This window comes from Scyliorhinus torazame, chromosome 5 (genome assembly GCF_047496885.1).
Source record: "Scyliorhinus torazame isolate Kashiwa2021f chromosome 5, sScyTor2.1, whole genome shotgun sequence".
NCBI lineage: Eukaryota > Metazoa > Chordata > Chondrichthyes > Carcharhiniformes > Scyliorhinidae > Scyliorhinus > Scyliorhinus torazame.
In genome coordinates this window covers 123972731-123993877 of record NC_092711.1, presented here as the reverse complement: position 1 = coordinate 123993877, position 21147 = coordinate 123972731, and the positions used below count along the sequence as shown (strand labels likewise).

The following is a 21147-nucleotide window of genomic DNA, read 5'->3' as shown; positions in this document are numbered from 1 at the left end:
GCACCCTGTCAGAGCGCTTTCCTGTTATTCTGTTTGCTCCCACCGGGATTTGACTTGGTTAAAACGTCCGACATTTCTAACCCGTCCCGGTTTTAATGAAAAGTGATGGTGAAAGACGAGCTGTGTTGTCCTGTCGACAAATCCCGCCTGACTCGCTGAGTTGTTCCAGTATCTTCCGCAGATGTCGGATCAACTTTCGATACGAGAATTGAAGACGTTCTGCTCACTTTGCTCTGCATCAAGAATCAGCTGTCCCACCCAGTGAGTTAAAGCGCACGCCAAAAGTTCGAATTTCGAGCCAGCCAGGAGTCGAACCTGGAATCTCCTGATTCGTAGTCAGACGCGTTATCCATTGCGCCACTGGCCCAGCCGGGTGAATGCATTTTGCTATTCCTTGTTGAGCCTCTGTGGCGCATTCGGCGGGATTCATTCACATTGGGTTTCCTTTGAGAAGCTGAGCTCACACAGCAGGGAACCAATACGTTCCCGAGACAATCAAGACATTTTCTAAAAGCTTGTCTATGTGTGGATATTCACTTACTTCTATTGACTTATTCCAGTAGATTCAGGCAGCTCTCTGTATGTTTCATTTTATTCAGTTCAACAACATCAGACTGTGTAACCTCTCTTCCCCCTCCACCATCTGCTTCTTCCCCCTCCACCATCTGTATCCATCATCTTATTTTAATTCCTTGCATTGATATGTTTTACCCTCAGCATTGCCCCCCTCCCCCAGCCCATACCATCCTACTTGAGCAATCTGATCCCTGTCGCCAATTGTTCGCTGACACACTGCTTACTTTCTGCGATTAACACATTCTGATCTCTTGAGGCGCCACTATCAGCACCTTGATTAGCCTCATTTACATTCCCTTTTTCTTTCTGTCCGAGACATTTTCGTCATTTTCCACCTATTGCTGACCACTCTATCGAGGCCCAATAGGGCACGCCAACCCCGCCCCATCCACATTAGTCTGAATCTGACCCCATTTCCAGTTCTCCAGCTTTGACAAAGAGTCACCCAGGCCCGGAACGACCGCTGCCATCTCGCTCCACAGAGGCTGTCAGTCCTGCTGAGATTGTCCAGTATGTTCTGTTTTTGTTTCAGAATGAAGCATCCGCAGTAAGTTGCATTTGTCGTTCATTTAGACATGTTTGAGATGGTGAATAAGTATGTTTATCTGCATTTGTAAATGCATGAAATTCTGTTGTGGATGAACTAGCTCCGAATATCCAAAATAGGAAGGTCCTTTTCTTCTCATTGCCTGTCGAAAATTCAGTGCTTGTGACTTAATGTGGAATTTATTTTAGTGGCTCATGAGAGTCTAAAGCTCATAATCCTCGAACATACGAGATGGGGGAACAAAAGTACTTTGTGCAAACACTCCTCACACAACATGAGAAGCACTTGATGTTTCTACCTGGTATGGCCCCGGGGACCTTTCGCATGTTAGGGGAATGTGCTAACCACTACACTACAGAAACCGCTGGCGGTGCAGTAATCATTGGACTTGTGCAATGTTCAACCTCACTGTGTTGCTGCAGCTTCTCATGGTTCGTCTGAGAGGCCATGTCACTTATTACAAGAAGACAGCCGTTTCTTTAAAACCGATGTCTCAACTTATAAAACAATCAGGAATCGAACTTTACAGACCTGAAGATAAGTTAAGTTTTGCTTGAAGTGGAAGTTAAATTGAGAATGCAGGGCTTTCGTAAATAACCACAACCAGACGGGTGCATGCATTTTGCTATTCCTCGTTGATGAAGACCAGTTACGAGATTGCGGCAATAGTCAGCAACAGACTAAACTGGAAGTTCGAGATGTTTCTGCCCGGTTTCGAACCGGGGACCTTTCGCGTGTAAGGCGAATGTGATAACCACTACACTACAGAAACAGCTGGCAACCAACGGACGTGTACAATGTGCAACCTCACTGTGTTGCTGCAGATTCGCATGGTGAGGCTGAGAGGCTAGGCCACTTATTACAAGACGACTGCTGTTTCTTTCAAAAACAGATGTTTCAACATATAAAACCACGAGATGTAGAAATTAGATCGAACTTAACATGATCTGCGTTAACTTCACAGGGACGTGACCCAACTAATCCACAGAGCCAAAGTGGAGAATTGAACTGACTGGAGAGCTGCATCTTAACGCTGACCTCCCGGACCTCGGCCTCCTGAAATGTTCCAAAGAAGCTCAACAAACACTCGAGGAACAGCAGCGCATCTTTCCACTGGGCTCAATACAGCTTTCACACTCATAGTGTGTGCAACCGTCTCACACCGTAAATGCTGCCCCCATTCTGTGTGTACTACCATCGCAGATTTGGGTTTGAATCTTGTTTCCACTTCGTCTTTGTATCCGGGCGGTAGTTGCTGAGAGCTGGCACAGACACAGCGGCTGGAATGGCCTCATACTGTGGTGTAATTATTCTCTCATTCGATGCTCACCTCACTCTGTGGCCAGGGAACCCTAGGCCTTTTCTCATTTAATCTCTCCTGACTTGCACCCTGTCAGAGCGCTTTCCTGTTATTCTGCTTGCTCCCACCGGGATTTGACTTGGTTAAAACGTCCGACATTTCTAACCCGTCCCGGTTTTAATGAAAAGTGATGGTGAAAGACGAGCTGTGTTGTCCTGTCGACAAATGCCGCCTGACTCGCTGAGTTGTTCCAGTATCTTCCGCAGATGTCGGATCAACTTTCGATACGAGAATTGAAGACGTTCTGCTCACTTTGCTCTGCATCAAGAATCAGCTGTCCCACCCAGTGAGTTAAAGCGCACGCCAAAAGTTCGAATTCCGAGCCAGCCAGGAGTCGAACTTAGAATCTCCTGATTCGTAGTCAGACGCGTTATCCATTGCGCCACTGGCCAAGCCGGGTGCATGCATTTTGCTATTCCTTGTTGAGCCTCTGTGGCGCATTCGGCGGGATTCATTCACATTGGGTTTCCTTTGAGAAGCTGAGCTCACACAGCAGGGAACCAATACGTTCCCGAGACAATCAAGACATTTTCTAAAAGCTTGTCTATGTGTGGATATTCACTTACTTCTATTGACTTATTCCAGTAGATTCAGGCAGCTCTCTGTATGTTTCATTTTATTCAGTTCAACAACATCAGACTGTGTAACCTCTCTTCCCCCTCCACCATCTGCTTCTTCCCCCTCCACCATCTGTATCCATCATCTTATTTTAATTCCTTGCATTGATATGTTTTACCCTCAGCATTGCCCCCCTCCCCCAGCCCATACCATCCTACTTGAGCAATCTGATCCCTGTCGCCAATTGTTCGCTGACACACTGCTTACTTTCTGCGATTAACACATTCTGATCTCTTGAGGCGCCACTATCAGCACCTTGATTAGCCTCATTTACATTCCCTTTTTCTTTCTGTCCGAGACATTTTCGTCATTTTCCACCTATTGCTGACCACTCTATCGAGGCCCAATAGGGCACGCCAACCCCGCCCCATCCACATTAGTCTGAATCTGACCCCATTTCCAGTTCTCCAGCTTTGACAAAGAGTCACCCAGGCCCGGAACGACCGCTGCCATCTCGCTCCACAGAGGCTGTCAGTCCTGCTGAGATTGTCCAGTATGTTCTGTTTTTGTTTCAGAATGAAGCATCCGCAGTAAGTTGCATTTGTCGTTCATTTAGACATGTTTGAGATGGTGAATAAGTATGTTTATCTGCATTTGTAAATGCATGAAATTCTGTTGTGGATGAACTAGCTCCGAATATCCAAAATAGGAAGGTCCTTTTCTTCTCATTGCCTGTCGAAAATTCAGTGCTTGTTACTTAATGTGGAATTTATTTCAGTGGCTCATGAGAGTCTAAACCTCATAATCCTCGAACATACGAGATGGGGGAACAAAAGTACTTTGTGCAAACATTCCTCACACAACATGAGAAGCACTTGATGTTTCTACCCGGTATGGCCCCGGGGACCTTTCGCATGTTAGGGGAATGTGCTAACCACTACACTACAGAAACCGCTGGCGGTGCAGTAATCAATGGACTTGTGCAATGTTCAACCTCACTGTGTTGCTGCAGCTTCTCATGGTTCGTCTGAGAGGCCATGTCACTTATTACAAGAAGACAGCCGTTTCTTTAAAACCGATGTCTCAACTTATAAAACAATCAGGAATCGAACTTTACAGAACTGAAGATAAGTTATGTTTTGCTTGAAGTGGAAGTTAAATTGAGAAGGCAGGGCTTTCGAAAATAACCACAACCAGACGGGTGCATGCATTTTGCTATTTCTCGTTGATGAAGACCAGTTACGAGATTGCGGCAATAGTCAGCAACAGACTAAACTGGAAATACGAGATGTTTCTGCCCGGTTTCGAACCGGGGACCTTTCGCGTGTTAGGCGAATGTGATAACCACTACACTACAGAAACAGCTGGCAATCAACGGACGTGTACAATGTGCAACCTCACTGTGTTGCTGCAGATTCGCATGGTGAGGCTGAGAGGCTAGGCCACTTATTACAAGTCGACTGCTGTTTCTTTCAAAAACAGATGTTTCAACATATAAAACCACGAGATGTAGAAATTAGATCGAACTTAACATGATCTGCGTTAACTTCACAGGGACGTGACCCAACTAATCCACAGAGCCAAAGTGGAGAATTGAACTGACTGGAGAGCTGCATCTTAACGCTGACCTCCCGGACCTCGGCCTCCTGAAATGTTCCAAAGAAGCTCAACAAACACTCGAGGAACAGCAGCGCATCTTTCCACTGGGCTCAATACAGCTTTCACACTCATAGTGTGTGCAACCGTCTCACACCGTAAATGCTGCCCCCATTCTGTGTGTACTACCATCGCAGATTTGGGTTTGAATCTTGTTTCCACTTCGTCTTTGTATCCGGGCGGTAGTTGCTGAGAGCTGGCACAGACACAGCGGCTGGAATGGCCTCATACTGTGGTGTAATTATTCTCTCATTCGATGCTCACCTCACTCTGTGGCCAGGGAACCCTAGGCCTTTTCTCATTTAATCTCTCCTGACTTGCACCCTGTCAGAGCGCTTTCCTGTTATTCTGCTTGCTCCCACCGGGATTTGACTTGGTTAAAACGTCCGACATTTCTAACCCGTCCCGGTTTTAATGAAAAGTGATGGTGAAAGACGAGCTGTGTTGTCCTGTCGACAAATGCCGCCTGACTCGCTGAGTTGTTCCAGTATCTTCCGCAGATGTCGGATCAACTTTCGATACGAGAATTGAAGACGTTCTGCTCACTTTGCTCTGCATCAAGAATCAGCTGTCCCACCCAGTGAGTTAAAGCGCACGCCAAAAGTTCGAATTCCGAGCCAGCCAGGAGTCGAACTTAGAATCTCCTGATTCGTAGTCAGACGCGTTATCCATTGCGCCACTGGCCAAGCCGGGTGCATGCATTTTGCTATTCCTTGTTGAGCCTCTGTGGCGCATTCGGCGGGATTCATTCACATTGGGTTTCCTTTGAGAAGCTGAGCTCACACAGCAGGGAACCAATACGTTCCCGAGACAATCAAGACATTTTCTAAAAGCTTGTCTATGTGTGGATATTCACTTACTTCTATTGACTTATTCCAGTAGATTCAGGCAGCTCTCTGTATGTTTCATTTTATTCAGTTCAACAACATCAGACTGTGTAACCTCTCTTCCCCCTCCACCATCTGCTTCTTCCCCCTCCACCATCTGTATCCATCATCTTATTTTAATTCCTTGCATTGATATGTTTTACCCTCAGCATTGCCCCCCTCCCCCAGCCCATACCATCCTACTTGAGCAATCTGATCCCTGTCGCCAATTGTTCGCTGACACACTGCTTACTTTCTGCGATTAACACATTCTGATCTCTTGAGGCGCCACTATCAGCACCTTGATTAGCCTCATTTACATTCCCTTTTTCTTTCTGTCCGAGACATTTTCGTCATTTTCCACCTATTGCTGACCACTCTATCGAGGCCCAATAGGGCACGCCAACCCCGCCCCATCCACATTAGTCTGAATCTGACCCCATTTCCAGTTCTCCAGCTTTGACAAAGAGTCACCCAGGCCCGGAACGACCGCTGCCATCTCGCTCCACAGAGGCTGTCAGTCCTGCTGAGATTGTCCAGTATGTTCTGTTTTTGTTTCAGAATGAAGCATCCGCAGTAAGTTGCATTTGTCGTTCATTTAGACATGTTTGAGATGGTGAATAAGTATGTTTATCTGCATTTGTAAATGCATGAAATTCTGTTGTGGATGAACTAGCTCCGAATATCCAAAATAGGAAGGTCCTTTTCTTCTCATTGCCTGTCGAAAATTCAGTGCTTGTGACTTAATGTGGAATTTATTTTAGTGGCTCATGAGAGTCTAAACCTCATAATCCTCGAACATACGAGATGGGGGAACAAAAGTACTTTGTGCAAACATTCCTCACACAACATGAGAAGCACTTGATGTTTCTACCTGGTATGGCCCCGGGGACCTTTCGCATGTTAGGGGAATGTGCTAACCACTACACTACAGAAACCGCTGGCGGTGCAGTAATCATTGGACTTGTGCAATGTTCAACCTCACTGTGTTGCTGCAGCTTCTCATGGTTCGTCTGAGAGGCCATGTCACTTATTACAAGAAGACAGCCGTTTCTTTAAAACCGATGTCTCAACTTATAAAACAATCAGGAATCGAACTTTACAGACCTGAAGATAAGTTATGTTTTGCTTGAAGTGGAAGTTAAATTGAGAATGCAGGGCTTTCGTAAATAACCACAACCAGACGGGTGCATGCATTTTGCTATTCCTCGTTGATGAAGACCAGTTACGAGATTGCGGCAATAGTCAGCAACAGACTAAACTGGAAGTTCGAGATGTTTCTGCCCGGTTTCGAACTGGGGACCTTTCGCGTGTAAGGCGAATGTGATAACCACTACACTACAGAAACAGCTGGCAATCAACGGACGTGTACAATGTGCAACCTCACTGTGTTGCTGCAGATTCGCATGGTGAGGCTGAGAGGCTAGGCCACTTATTACAAGACGACTGCTGTTTCTTTCAAAAACAGATGTTTCAACATATAAAACCACGAGATGTAGAAATTAGATCGAACTTAACATGATCTGCGTTAACTTCACAGGGACGTGACCCAACTAATCCACAGAGCCAAAGTGGAGAATTGAACTGACTGGAGAGCTGCATCTTAACGCTGACCTCCCGGACCTCGGCCTCCTGAAATGTTCCAAAGAAGCTCAACAAACACTCGAGGAACAGCAGCGCATCTTTCCACTGGGCTCAATACAGCTTTCACACTCATAGTGTGTGCAACCGTCTCACACCGTAAATGCTGCCCCCATTCTGTGTGTACTACCATCGCAGATTTGGGTTTGAATCTTGTTTCCACTTCGTCTTTGTATCCGGGCGGTAGTTGCTGAGAGCTGGCACAGACACAGCGGCTGGAATGGCCTCATACTGTGGTGTAATTATTCTCTCATTCGATGCTCACCTCACTCTGTGGCCAGGGAACCCTAGGCCTTTTCTCATTTAATCTCTCCTGACTTGCACCCTGTCAGAGCGCTTTCCTGTTATTCTGCTTGCTCCCACCGGGATTTGACTTGGTTAAAACGTCCGACATTTCTAACCCGTCCCGGTTTTAATGAAAAGTGATGGTGAAAGACGAGCTGTGTTGTCCTGTCGACAAATGCCGCCTGACTCGCTGAGTTGTTCCAGTATCTTCCGCAGATGTCGGATCAACTTTCGATACGAGAATTGAAGACGTTTTGCTCACTTTGCTCTGCATCAAGAATCAGCTGTCCCACCCAGTGAGTTAAAGCGCACGCCAAAATTTCGAATTCCGAGCCAGCCAGGAGTCGAACTTAGAATCTCCTGATTCGTAGTCAGACGCGTTATCCATTGCGCCACTGGCCAAGCCGGGTGCATGCATTTTGCTATTCCTTGTTGAGCCTCTGTGGCGCATTCGGCGGGATTCATTCACATTGGGTTTCCTTTGAGAAGCTGAGCTCACACAGCAGGGAACCAATACGTTCCCGAGACAATCAAGACATTTTCTAAAAGCTTGTCTATGTGTGGATATTCACTTACTTCTATTGACTTATTCCAGTAGATTCAGGCAGCTCTCTGTATGTTTCATTTTATTCAGTTCAACAACATCAGACTGTGTAACCTCTCTTCCCCCTCCACCATCTGCTTCTTCCCCCTCCACCATCTGTATCCATCATCTTATTTTAATTCCTTGCATTGATATGTTTTACCCTCAGCATTGCCCCCCTCCCCCAGCCCATACCATCCTACTTGAGGAATCTGATCCCTGTCGCCAATTGTTCGCTGACACACTGCTTACTTTCTGCGATTAACACATTCTGATCTCTTGAGGCGCCACTATCAGCACCTTGATTAGCCTCATTTACATTCCCTTTTTCTTTCTGTCCGAGACATTTTCGTCATTTTCCACCTATTGCTGACCACTCTATCGAGGCCCAATAGGGCACGCCAACCCCGCCCCATCCACATTAGTCTGAATCTGACCCCATTTCCAGTTCTCCAGCTTTGACAAAGAGTCACCCAGGCCCGGAACGACCGCTGCCATCTCGCTCCACAGAGGCTGTCAGTCCTGCTGAGATTGTCCAGTATGTTCTGTTTTTGTTTCAGAATGAAGCATCCGCAGTAAGTTGCATTTGTCGTTCATTTAGACATGTTTGAGATGGTGAATAAGTATGTTTATCTGCATTTGTAAATGCATGAAATTCTGTTGTGGATGAACTAGCTCCGAATATCCAAAATAGGAAGGTCCTTTTCTTCTCATTGCCTGTCGAAAATTCAGTGCTTGTGACTTAATGTGGAATTTATTTTAGTGGCTCATGAGAGTCTAAACCTCATAATCCTCGAACATACGAGATGGGGGAACAAAAGTACTTTGTGCAAACATTCCTCACACAACATGAGAAGCACTTGATGTTTCTACCCGGTATGGCCCCGGGGACCTTTCGCATGTTAGGGGAATGTGCTAACCACTACACTACAGAAACCGCTGGCGGTGCAGTAATCAATGGACTTGTGCAATGTTCAACCTCACTGTGTTGCTGCAGCTTCTCATGGTTCGTCTGAGAGGCCATGTCACTTATTACAAGAAGACAGCCGTTTCTTTAAAACCGATGTCTCAACTTATAAAACAATCAGGAATCGAACTTTACAGAACTGAAGATAAGTTATGTTTTGCTTGAAGTGGAAGTTAAATTGAGAAGGCAGGGCTTTCGAAAATAACCACAACCAGACGGGTGCATGCATTTTGCTATTTCTCGTTGATGAAGACCAGTTACGAGATTGCGGCAATAGTCAGCAACAGACTAAACTGGAAATACGAGATGTTTCTGCCCGGTTTCGAACCGGGGACCTTTCGCGTGTTAGGCGAATGTGATAACCACTACACTACAGAAACAGCTGGCAATCAACGGACGTGTACAATGTGCAACCTCACTGTGTTGCTGCAGATTCGCATGGTGAGGCTGAGAGGCTAGGCCACTTATTACAAGTCGACTGCTGTTTCTTTCAAAAACAGATGTTTCAACATATAAAACCACGAGATGTAGAAATTAGATCGAACTTAACATGATCTGCGTTAACTTCACAGGGACGTGACCCATCTAATCTACAGAGCCAAAGTGGAGAATTGAACTGACTGGAGAGCTGCATCTTAACGCTGACCTTCCGGACCTCGGCCTCCTGAAATGTTCCAAAGAAGCTCAACAAACACTCGAGGAACAGCAGCGCATCTTTCCACTGGGCTCAATACAGCTTTCACACTCATAGTGTGTGCAACCGTCTCACACTGTAAATGCTGCCCCCATTCTGTGTGTACTACCATCGCAGATTTGGGTTTGAATCTTGTTTCCACTTCGTCTTTGTATCCGGGCGGTAGTTGCTGAGAGCTGGCACAGACACAGCGGCTGGAATGGCCTCATACTGTGGTGTAATTATTCTCTCATTCGATGCTCACCTCACTCTGTGGCCAGGGAACCCTAGGCCTTTTCTCATTTAATCTCTCCTGACTTGCACCCTGTCAGAGCGCTTTCCTGTTATTCTGTTTGCTCCCACCGGGATTTGACTTGGTTAAAACGTCCGACATTTCTAACCCGTCCCGGTTTTAATGAAAAGTGATGGTGAAAGACGAGCTGTGTTGTCCTGTCGACAAATCCCGCCTGACTCGCTGAGTCGTTCCAGTATCTTCCGCAGATGTCGGATCAACTTTCGATACGAGAATTGAAGACGTTCTGCTCACTTTGCTCTGCATCAAGAATCAGCTGTCCCACCCAGTGAGTTAAAGCGCACGCCAAAAGTTCGAATTTCGAGCCAGCCAGGAGTCGAACCTGGAATCTCCTGATTCGTAGTCAGACGCGTTATCCATTGCGCCACTGGCCCAGCCGGGTGAATGCATTTTGCTATTCCTTGTTGAGCCTCTGTGGCGCATTCGGCGGGATTCATTCACATTGGGTTTCCTTTGAGAAGCTGAGCTCACACAGCAGGGAACCAATACGTTCCCGAGACAATCAAGACATTTTCTAAAAGCTTGTCTATGTGTGGATATTCACTTACTTCTATTGACTTATTCCAGTAGATTCAGGCAGCTCTCTGTATGTTTCATTTTATTCAGTTCAACAACATCAGACTGTGTAACCTCTCTTCCCCCTCCACCATCTGCTTCTTCCCCCTCCACCATCTGTATCCATCATCTTATTTTAATTCCTTGCATTGATATGTTTTACCCTCAGCATTGCCCCCCTCCCCCAGCCCATACCATCCTACTTGAGCAATCTGATCCCTGTCGCCAATTGTTCGCTGACACACTGCTTACTTTCTGCGATTAACACATTCTGATCTCTTGAGGCGCCACTATCAGCACCTTGATTAGCCTCATTTACATTCCCTTTTTCTTTCTGTCCGAGACATTTTCGTCATTTTCCACCTATTGCTGACCACTCTATCGAGGCCCAATAGGGCACGCCAACCCCGCCCCATCCACATTAGTCTGAATCTGACCCCATTTCCAGTTCTCCAGCTTTGACAAAGAGTCACCCAGGCCCGGAACGACCGCTGCCATCTCGCTCCACAGAGGCTGTCAGTCCTGCTGAGATTGTCCAGTATGTTCTGTTTTTGTTTCAGAATGAAGCATCCGCAGTAAGTTGCATTTGTCGTTCATTTAGACATGTTTGAGATGGTGAATAAGTATGTTTATCTGCATTTGTAAATGCATGAAATTCTGTTGTGGATGAACTAGCTCCGAATATCCAAAATAGGAAGGTCCTTTTCTTCTCATTGCCTGTCGAAAATTCAGTGCTTGTGACTTAATGTGGAATTTATTTTAGTGGCTCATGAGAGTCTAAACCTCATAATCCTCGAACATACGAGATGGGGGAACAAAAGTACTTTGTGCAAACATTCCTCACACAACATGAGAAGCACTTGATGTTTCTACCTGGTATGGCCCCGGGGACCTTTCGCATGTTAGGGGAATGTGCTAACCACTACACTACAGAAACCGCTGGCGGTGCAGTAATCATTGGACTTGTGCAATGTTCAACCTCACTGTGTTGCTGCAGCTTCTCATGGTTCGTCTGAGAGGCCATGTCACTTATTACAAGAAGACAGCCGTTTCTTTAAAACCGATGTCTCAACTTATAAAACAATCAGGAATCGAACTTTACAGACCTGAAGATAAGTTATGTTTTGCTTGAAGTGGAAGTTAAATTGAGAATGCAGGGCTTTCGTAAATAACCACAACCAGACGGGTGCATGCATTTTGCTATTCCTCGTTGATGAAGACCAGTTACGAGATTGCGGCAATAGTCTTCAACAGACTAAACTGGAAGTTCGAGATGTTTCTGCCCGGTTTCGAACCGGGGACCTTTCGCGTGTAAGGCGAATGTGATAACCACTACACTACAGAAACAGCTGGCAATCAACGGACGTGTACAAGGTGCAACCTCACTGTGTTGCTGCAGATTCGCATGGTGAGGCTGAGAGGCTAGGCCACTTATTACAAGACGACTGCTGTTTCTTTCAAAAACAGATGTTTCAACATATAAAACCACGAGATGTAGAAATTAGATCGAACTTAACATGATCTGCGTTAACTTCACAGGGACGTGACCCAACTAATCCACAGAGCCAAAGTGGAGAATTGAACTGACTGGAGAGCTGCATCTTAACGCTGACCTCCCGGACCTCGGCCTCCTGAAATGTTCCAAAGAAGCTCAACAAACACTCGAGGAACAGCAGCGCATCTTTCCACTGGGCTCAATACAGCTTTCACACTCATAGTGTGTGCAACCGTCTCACACCGTAAATGCTGCCCCCATTCTGTGTGTACTACCATCGCAGATTTGGGTTTGAATCTTGTTTCCACTTCGTCTTTGTATCCGGGCGGTAGTTGCTGAGAGCTGGCACAGACACAGCGGCTGGAATGGCCTCATACTGTGGTGTAATTATTCTCTCATTCGATGCTCACCTCACTCTGTGGCCAGGGAACCCTAGGCCTTTTCTCATTTAATCTCTCCTGACTTGCACCCTGTCAGAGCGCTTTCCTGTTATTCTGCTTGCTCCCACCGGGATTTGACTTGGTTAAAACGTCCGACATTTCTAACCCGTCCCGGTTTTAATGAAAAGTGATGGTGAAAGACGAGCTGTGTTGTCCTGTCGACAAATGCCGCCTGACTCGCTGAGTTGTTCCAGTATCTTCCGCAGATGTCGGATCAACTTTCGATACGAGAATTGAAGACGTTTTGCTCACTTTGCTCTGCATCAAGAATCAGCTGTCCCACCCAGTGAGTTAAAGCGCACGCCAAAATTTCGAATTCCGAGCCAGCCAGGAGTCGAACTTAGAATCTCCTGATTCGTAGTCAGACGCGTTATCCATTGCGCCACTGGCCAAGCCGGGTGCATGCATTTTGCTATTCCTTGTTGAGCCTCTGTGGCGCATTCGGCGGGATTCATTCACATTGGGTTTCCTTTGAGAAGCTGAGCTCACACAGCAGGGAACCAATACGTTCCCGAGACAATCAAGACATTTTCTAAAAGCTTGTCTATGTGTGGATATTCACTTACTTCTATTGACTTATTCCAGTAGATTCAGGCAGCTCTCTGTATGTTTCATTTTATTCAGTTCAACAACATCAGACTGTGTAACCTCTCTTCCCCCTCCACCATCTGCTTCTTCCCCCTCCACCATCTGTATCCATCATCTTATTTTAATTCCTTGCATTGATATGTTTTACCCTCAGCATTGCCCCCCTCCCCCAGCCCATACCATCCTACTTGAGCAATCTGATCCCTGTCGCCAATTGTTCGCTGACACACTGCTTACTTTCTGCGATTAACACATTCTGATCTCTTGAGGCGCCACTATCAGCACCTTGATTAGCCTCATTTACATTCCCTTTTTCTTTCTGTCCGAGACATTTTCGTCATTTTCCACCTATTGCTGACCACTCTATCGAGGCCCAATAGGGCACGCCAACCCCGCCCCATCCACATTAGTCTGAATCTGACCCCATTTCCAGTTCTCCAGCTTTGACAAAGAGTCACCCAGGCCCGGAACGACCGCTGCCATCTCGCTCCACAGAGGCTGTCAGTCCTGCTGAGATTGTCCAGTATGTTCTGTTTTTGTTTCAGAATGAAGCATCCGCAGTAAGTTGCATTTGTCGTTCATTTAGACATGTTTGAGATGGTGAATAAGTATGTTTATCTGCATTTGTAAATGCATGAAATTCTGTTGTGGATGAACTAGCTCCGAATATCCAAAATAGGAAGGTCCTTTTCTTCTCATTGCCTGTCGAAAATTCAGTGCTTGTTACTTAATGTGGAATTTATTTCAGTGGCTCATGAGAGTCTAAACCTCATAATCCTCGAACATACGAGATGGGGGAACAAAAGTACTTTGTGCAAACATTCCTCACACAACATGAGAAGCACTTGATGTTTCTACCCGGTATGGCCCCGGGGACCTTTCGCATGTTAGGGGAATGTGCTAACCACTACACTACAGAAACCGCTGGCGGTGCAGTAATCAATGGACTTGTGCAATGTTCAACCTCACTGTGTTGCTGCAGCTTCTCATGGTTCGTCTGAGAGGCCATGTCACTTATTACAAGAAGACAGCCGTTTCTTTAAAACCGATGTCTCAACTTATAAAACAATCAGGAATCGAACTTTACAGAACTGAAGATAAGTTATGTTTTGCTTGAAGTGGAAGTTAAATTGAGAAGGCAGGGCTTTCGAAAATAACCACAACCAGACGGGTGCATGCATTTTGCTATTTCTCGTTGATGAAGACCAGTTACGAGATTGCGGCAATAGTCAGCAACAGACTAAACTGGAAATACGAGATGTTTCTGCCCGGTTTCGAACCGGGGACCTTTCGCGTGTTAGGCGAATGTGATAACCACTACACTACAGAAACAGCTGGCAATCAACGGACGTGTACAATGTGCAACCTCACTGTGTTGCTGCAGATTCGCATGGTGAGGCTGAGAGGCTAGGCCACTTATTACAAGTCGACTGCTGTTTCTTTCAAAAACAGATGTTTCAACATATAAAACCACGAGATGTAGAAATTAGATCGAACTTAACATGATCTGCGTTAACTTCACAGGGACGTGACCCATCTAATCTACAGAGCCAAAGTGGAGAATTGAACTGACTGGAGAGCTGCATCTTAACGCTGACCTTCCGGACCTCGGCCTCCTGAAATGTTCCAAAGAAGCTCAACAAACACTCGAGGAACAGCAGCGCATCTTTCCACTGGGCTCAATACAGCTTTCACACTCATAGTGTGTGCAACCGTCTCACACTGTAAATGCTGCCCCCATTCTGTGTGTACTACCATCGCAGATTTGGGTTTGAATCTTGTTTCCACTTCGTCTTTGTATCCGGGCGGTAGTTGCTGAGAGCTGGCACAGACACAGCGGCTGGAATGGCCTCATACTGTGGTGTAATTATTCTCTCATTCGATGCTCACCTCACTCTGTGGCCAGGGAACCCTAGGCCTTTTCTCATTTAATCTCTCCTGACTTGCACCCTGTCAGAGCGCTTTCCTGTTATTCTGTTTGCTCCCACCGGGATTTGACTTGGTTAAAACGTCCGACATTTCTAACCCGTCCCGGTTTTAATGAAAAGTGATGGTGAAAGACGAGCTGTGTTGTCCTGTCGACAAATCCCGCCTGACTCGCTGAGTCGTTCCAGTATCTTCCGCAGATGTCGGATCAACTTTCGATACGAGAATTGAAGACGTTCTGCTCACTTTGCTCTGCATCAAGAATCAGCTGTCCCACCCAGTGAGTTAAAGCGCACGCCAAAAGTTCGAATTTCGAGCCAGCCAGGAGTCGAACCTGGAATCTCCTGATTCGTAGTCAGACGCGTTATCCATTGCGCCACTGGCCCAGCCGGGTGAATGCATTTTGCTATTCCTTGTTGAGCCTCTGTGGCGCATTCGGCGGGATTCATTCACATTGGGTTTCCTTTGAGAAGCTGAGCTCACACAGCAGGGAACCAATACGTTCCCGAGACAATCAAGACATTTTCTAAAAGCTTGTCTATGTGTGGATATTCACTTACTTCTATTGACTTATTCCAGTAGATTCAGGCAGCTCTCTGTATGTTTCATTTTATTCAGTTCAACAACATCAGACTGTGTAACCTCTCTTCCCCCTCCACCATCTGCTTCTTCCCCCTCCACCATCTGTATCCATCATCTTATTTTAATTCCTTGCATTGATATGTTTTACCCTCAGCATTGCCCCCCTCCCCCAGCCCATACCATCCTACTTGAGCAATCTGATCCCTGTCGCCAATTGTTCGCTGACACACTGCTTACTTTCTGCGATTAACACATTCTGATCTCTTGAGGCGCCACTATCAGCACCTTGATTAGCCTCATTTACATTCCCTTTTTCTTTCTGTCCGAGACATTTTCGTCATTTTCCACCTATTGCTGACCACTCTATCGAGGCCCAATAGGGCACGCCAACCCCGCCCCATCCACATTAGTCTGAATCTGACCCCATTTCCAGTTCTCCAGCTTTGACAAAGAGTCACCCAGGCCCGGAACGACCGCTGCCATCTCGCTCCACAGAGGCTGTCAGTCCTGCTGAGATTGTCCAGTATGTTCTGTTTTTGTTTCAGAATGAAGCATCCGCAGTAAGTTGCATTTGTCGTTCATTTAGACATGTTTGAGATGGTGAATAAGTATGTTTATCTGCATTTGTAAATGCATGAAATTCTGTTGTGGATGAACTAGCTCCGAATATCCAAAATAGGAAGGTCCTTTTCTTCTCATTGCCTGTCGAAAATTCAGTGCTTGTGACTTAATGTGGAATTTATTTTAGTGGCTCATGAGAGTCTAAACCTCATAATCCTCGAACATACGAGATGGGGGAACAAAAGTACTTTGTGCAAACATTCCTCACACAACATGAGAAGCACTTGATGTTTCTACCTGGTATGGCCCCGGGGACCTTTCGCATGTTAGGGGAATGTGCTAACCACTACACTACAGAAACCGCTGGCGGTGCAGTAATCATTGGACTTGTGCAATGTTCAACCTCACTGTGTTGCTGCAGCTTCTCATGGTTCGTCTGAGAGGCCATGTCACTTATTACAAGAAGACAGCCGTTTCTTTAAAACCGATGTCTCAACTTATAAAACAATCAGGAATCGAACTTTACAGACCTGAAGATAAGTTATGTTTTGCTTGAAGTGGAAGTTAAATTGAGAATGCAGGGCTTTCGTAAATAACCACAACCAGACGGGTGCATGCATTTTGCTATTCCTCGTTGATGAAGACCAGTTACGAGATTGCGGCAATAGTCAGCAACAGACTAAACTGGAAGTTCGAGATGTTTCTGCCCGGTTTCGAACCGGGGACCTTTCGCGTGTAAGGCGAATGTGATAACCACTACACTACAGAAACAGCTGGCAATCAACGGACGTGTACAAGGTGCAACCTCACTGTGTTGCTGCAGATTCGCATGGTGAGGCTGAGAGGCTAGGCCACTTATTACAAGACGACTGCTGTTTCTTTCAAAAACAGATGTTTCAACATATAAAACCACGAGATGTAGAAATTAGATCGAACTTAACATGATCTGCGTTAACTTCACAGGGACGTGACCCAACTAATCCACAGAGCCAAAGTGGAGAATTGAACTGACTGGAGAGCTGCATCTTAACGCTGACCTCCCGGACCTCGGCCTCCTGAAATGTTCCAAAGAAGCTCAACAAACACTCGAGGAACAGCAGCGCATCTTTCCACTGGGCTCAATACAGCTTTCACACTCATAGTGTGTGCAACCGTCTCACACCGTAAATGCTGCCCCCATTCTGTGTGTACTACCATCGCAGATTTGGGTTTGAATCTTGTTTCCACTTCGTCTTTGTATCCGGGCGGTAGTTGCTGAGAGCTGGCACAGACACAGCGGCTGGAATGGCCTCATACTGTGGTGTAATTATTCTCTCATTCGATGCTCACCTCACTCTGTGGCCAGGGAACCCTAGGCCTTTTCTCATTTAATCTCTCCTGACTTGCACCCTGTCAGAGCGCTTTCCTGTTATTCTGCTTGCTCCCACCGGGATTTGACTTGGTTAAAACGTCCGACATTTCTAACCCGTCCCGGTTTTAATGAAAAGTGATGGTGAAAGACGAGCTGTGTTGTCCTGTCGACAAATGCCGCCTGACTCGCTGAGTTGTTCCAGTATCTTCCGCAGATGTCGGATCAACTTTCGATACGAGAATTGAAGACGTTTTGCTCACTTTGCTCTGCATCAAGAATCAGCTGTCCCACCCAGTGAGTTAAAGCGCACGCCAAAATTTCGAATTCCGAGCCAGCCAGGAGTCGAACTTAGAATCTCCTGATTCGTAGTCAGACGCGTTATCCATTGCGCCACTGGCCAAGCCGGGTGCATGCATTTTGCTATTCCTTGTTGAGCCTCTGTGGCGCATTCGGCGGGATTCATTCACATTGGGTTTCCTTTGAGAAGCTGAGCTCACACAGCAGGGAACCAATACGTTCCCGAGACAATCAAGACATTTTCTAAAAGCTTGTCTATGTGTGGATATTCACTTACTTCTATTGACTTATTCCAGTAGATTCAGGCAGCTCTCTGTATGTTTCATTTTATTCAGTTCAACAACATCAGACTGTGTAACCTCTCTTCCCCCTCCACCATCTGCTTCTTCCCCCTCCACCATCTGTATCCATCATCTTATTTTAATTCCTTGCATTGATATGTTTTACCCTCAGCATTGCCCCCCTCCCCCAGCCCATACCATCCTACTTGAGCAATCTGATCCCTGTCGCCAATTGTTCGCTGACACACTGCTTACTTTCTGCGATTAACACATTCTGATCTCTTGAGGCGCCACTATCAGCACCTTGATTAGCCTCATTTACATTCCCTTTTTCTTTCTGTCCGAGACATTTTCGTCATTTTCCACCTATTGCTGACCACTCTATCGAGGCCCAATAGGGCACGCCAACCCCGCCCCATCCACATTAGTCTGAATCTGACCCCATTTCCAGTTCTCCAGCTTTGACAAAGAGTCACCCAGGCCCGGAACGACCGCTGCCATCTCGCTCCACAGAGGCTGTCAGTCCTGCTGAGATTGTCCAGTATGTTCTGTTTTTGTTTCAGAATGAAGCATCCGCAGTAAGTTGCATTTGTCGTTCATTTAGACATGTTTGAGATGGTGAATAAGTATGTTTATCTGCATTTGTAAATGCATGAAATTCTGTTGTGGATGAACTAGCTCCGAATATCCAAAATAGGAAGGTCCTTTTCTTCTCATTGCCTGTCGAAAATTCAGTGCTTGTTACTTAATGTGGAATTTATTTCAGTGGCTCATGAGAGTCTAAACCTCATAATCCTCGAACATACGAGATGGGGGAACAAAAGTACTTTGTGCAAACATTCCTCACACAACATGAGAAGCACTTGATGTTTCTACCCGGTATGGCCCCGGGGACCTTTCGCATGTTAGGGGAATGTGCTAACCACTACACTACAGAAACCGCTGGCGGTGCAGTAATCAATGGACTTGTGCAATGTTCAACCTCACTGTGTTGCTGCAGCTTCTCATGGTTCGTCTGAGAGGCCATGTCACTTATTACAAGAAGACAGCCGTTTCTTTAAAACCGATGTCTCAACTTATAAAACAATCAGGAATCGAACTTTACAGAACTGAAGATAAGTTATGTTTTGCTTGAAGTGGAAGTTAAATTGAGAAGGCAGGGCTTTCGAAAATAACCACAACCAGACGGGTGCATGCATTTTGCTATTTCTCGTTGATGAAGACCAGTTACGAGATTGCGGCAATAGTCAGCAACAGACTAAACTGGAAATACGAGATGTTTCTGCCCGGTTTCGAACCGGGGACCTTTCGCGTGTTAGGCGAATGTGATAACCACTACACTACAGAAACAGCTGGCAATCAACGGACGTGTACAATGTGCAACCTCACTGTGTTGCTGCAGATTCGCATGGTGAGGCTGAGAGGCGAGGCCACTTATTACAAGTCGACTGCTGTTTCTTTCAAAAACAGATGTTTCAACATATAAAACCACGAGATGTAGAAATTAGATCGAACTTAACATGATCTGCGTTAACTTCACAGGGACGTGACCCATCTAATCTACAGAGCCAAAGTGGAGAATTGAACTGACTGGAGAGCTGCATCTTAACGCTGACCTTCCGGACCTCGGCCTCCTGAAATGTTCCAAAGAAGCTCAACAAACACTCGAGGAACAGCAGCGCATCTTTCCACTGGGCTCAATACAGCTTTCACACTCATAGTGTGTGCAACCGTCTCACACTGTAAATGCTGCCCCCATTCTGTGTGTACTACCATCGCAGATTTGGGTTTGAATCTTGTTTCCACTTCGTCTTTGTATCCGGGCGGTAGTTGCTGAGAGCTGGCACAGACACAGCGGCTGGAATGGCCTCATACTGTGGTGTAATTATTCTCTCATTCGATGCTCACCTCACTCTGTGGCCAGGGAACCCTAGGCCTTTTCTCATTTAATCTCTCCTGACTTGCACCCTGTCAGAGCGCTTTCCTGTTATTCTGTTTGCTCCCACCGGGATTTGACTTGGTTAAAACGTCCGACATTTCTAACCCGTCCCGGTTTTAATGAAAAGTGATGGTGAAAGACGAGCTGTGTTGTCCTGTCGACAAATCCCGCCTGACTCGCTGAGTCGTTCCAGTATCTTCCGCAGATGTCGGATCAACTTTCGATACGAGAATTGAAGACGTTCTGCTCACTTTGCTCTGCATCAAGAATCAGCTGTCCCACCCAGTGAGTTAAAGCGCACGCCAAAAGTTCGAATTTCGAGCCAGCCAGGAGTCGAACCTGGAATCTCCTGATTCGTAGTCAGACGCGTTATCCATTGCGCCACTGGCCCAGCCGGGTGAATGCATTTTGCTATTCCTTGTTGAGCCTCTGTGGCGCATTCGGCGGGATTCATTCACATTGGGTTTCCTTTGAGAAGCTGAGCTCACACAGCAGGGAACCAATACGTTCCCGAGACAATCAAGACATTTTCTAAAAGCTTGTCTATGTGTGGATATTCACTTACTTCTATTGACTTATTCCAGTAGATTCAGGCAGCTCTCTGTATGTTTCATTTTATTCAGTTCAACAACATCAGACTGTGTAACCTCTCTTCCCCCTCCACCATCTGCTTCTTCCCCCTCCACCATCTGTATCCATCATCTTATTTTAATTCCTTGCATTGATATGTTTTACCCTCAGCATTGCCCCCCTCCCCCAGCCCATACCATCCTACTTGAGCAATCTGATCCCTGTCGCCAATTGTTCGCTGACACACTGCTTACTTTCTGCGATTAACACATTCTGATCTCTTGAGGCGCCACTATCAGCACCTTGATTAGCCTCATTTACATTCCCTTTTTCTTTCTGTCCGAGACATTTTCGTCATTTTCCACCTATTGCTGACCACTCTATCGAGGCCCAATAGGGCACGCCAACCCCGCCCCATCCACATTAGTCTGAATCTGACCCCATTTCCAGTTCTCCAGCTTTGACAAAGAGTCACCCAGGCCCGGAACGACCGCTGCCATCTCGCTCCACAGAGGCTGTCAGTCCTGCTGAGATTGT

The 21147-nt window shown here is 46.3% G+C and overlaps 12 non-coding genes across 12 annotated transcripts; all 12 read right to left on the bottom strand.

Annotated features, from left to right (window-relative positions):
- Window positions 1–294: 294 nt before the first annotated feature.
- trnar-acg (transfer RNA arginine (anticodon ACG)) lies at window positions 295–367 on the bottom strand. The gene has a single exon. It is a non-coding gene; the product is annotated as a tRNA-Arg (tRNA).
- A 1455-nt stretch (window positions 368–1822) lies between these two features.
- trnav-uac (transfer RNA valine (anticodon UAC)) lies at window positions 1823–1895 on the bottom strand. Its single transcript has one exon. It is a non-coding gene; the product is annotated as a tRNA-Val (tRNA).
- A 2435-nt stretch (window positions 1896–4330) lies between these two features.
- trnav-aac (transfer RNA valine (anticodon AAC)) lies at window positions 4331–4403 on the bottom strand. Its single transcript has one exon. It is a non-coding gene; the product is annotated as a tRNA-Val (tRNA).
- A 2435-nt stretch (window positions 4404–6838) lies between these two features.
- trnav-uac (transfer RNA valine (anticodon UAC)) lies at window positions 6839–6911 on the bottom strand. The gene has a single exon. It is a non-coding gene; the product is annotated as a tRNA-Val (tRNA).
- A 2435-nt stretch (window positions 6912–9346) lies between these two features.
- On the bottom strand, window positions 9347–9419 carry trnav-aac (transfer RNA valine (anticodon AAC)). The gene has a single exon. It is a non-coding gene; the product is annotated as a tRNA-Val (tRNA).
- Window positions 9420–10326: 907 nt separating this feature from the next.
- trnar-acg (transfer RNA arginine (anticodon ACG)) lies at window positions 10327–10399 on the bottom strand. The gene has a single exon. It is a non-coding gene; the product is annotated as a tRNA-Arg (tRNA).
- Window positions 10400–11854: 1455 nt separating this feature from the next.
- Window positions 11855–11927, bottom strand: trnav-uac (transfer RNA valine (anticodon UAC)). The gene has a single exon. It is a non-coding gene; the product is annotated as a tRNA-Val (tRNA).
- Window positions 11928–14362: 2435 nt separating this feature from the next.
- Window positions 14363–14435, bottom strand: trnav-aac (transfer RNA valine (anticodon AAC)). Its single transcript has one exon. It is a non-coding gene; the product is annotated as a tRNA-Val (tRNA).
- A 907-nt stretch (window positions 14436–15342) lies between these two features.
- trnar-acg (transfer RNA arginine (anticodon ACG)) lies at window positions 15343–15415 on the bottom strand. Its single transcript has one exon. It is a non-coding gene; the product is annotated as a tRNA-Arg (tRNA).
- A 1455-nt stretch (window positions 15416–16870) lies between these two features.
- Window positions 16871–16943, bottom strand: trnav-uac (transfer RNA valine (anticodon UAC)). The gene has a single exon. It is a non-coding gene; the product is annotated as a tRNA-Val (tRNA).
- Window positions 16944–19378: 2435 nt separating this feature from the next.
- On the bottom strand, window positions 19379–19451 carry trnav-aac (transfer RNA valine (anticodon AAC)). The gene has a single exon. It is a non-coding gene; the product is annotated as a tRNA-Val (tRNA).
- A 907-nt stretch (window positions 19452–20358) lies between these two features.
- On the bottom strand, window positions 20359–20431 carry trnar-acg (transfer RNA arginine (anticodon ACG)). Its single transcript has one exon. It is a non-coding gene; the product is annotated as a tRNA-Arg (tRNA).
- Between the last annotated feature and the right edge of the window lie 716 nt (window positions 20432–21147).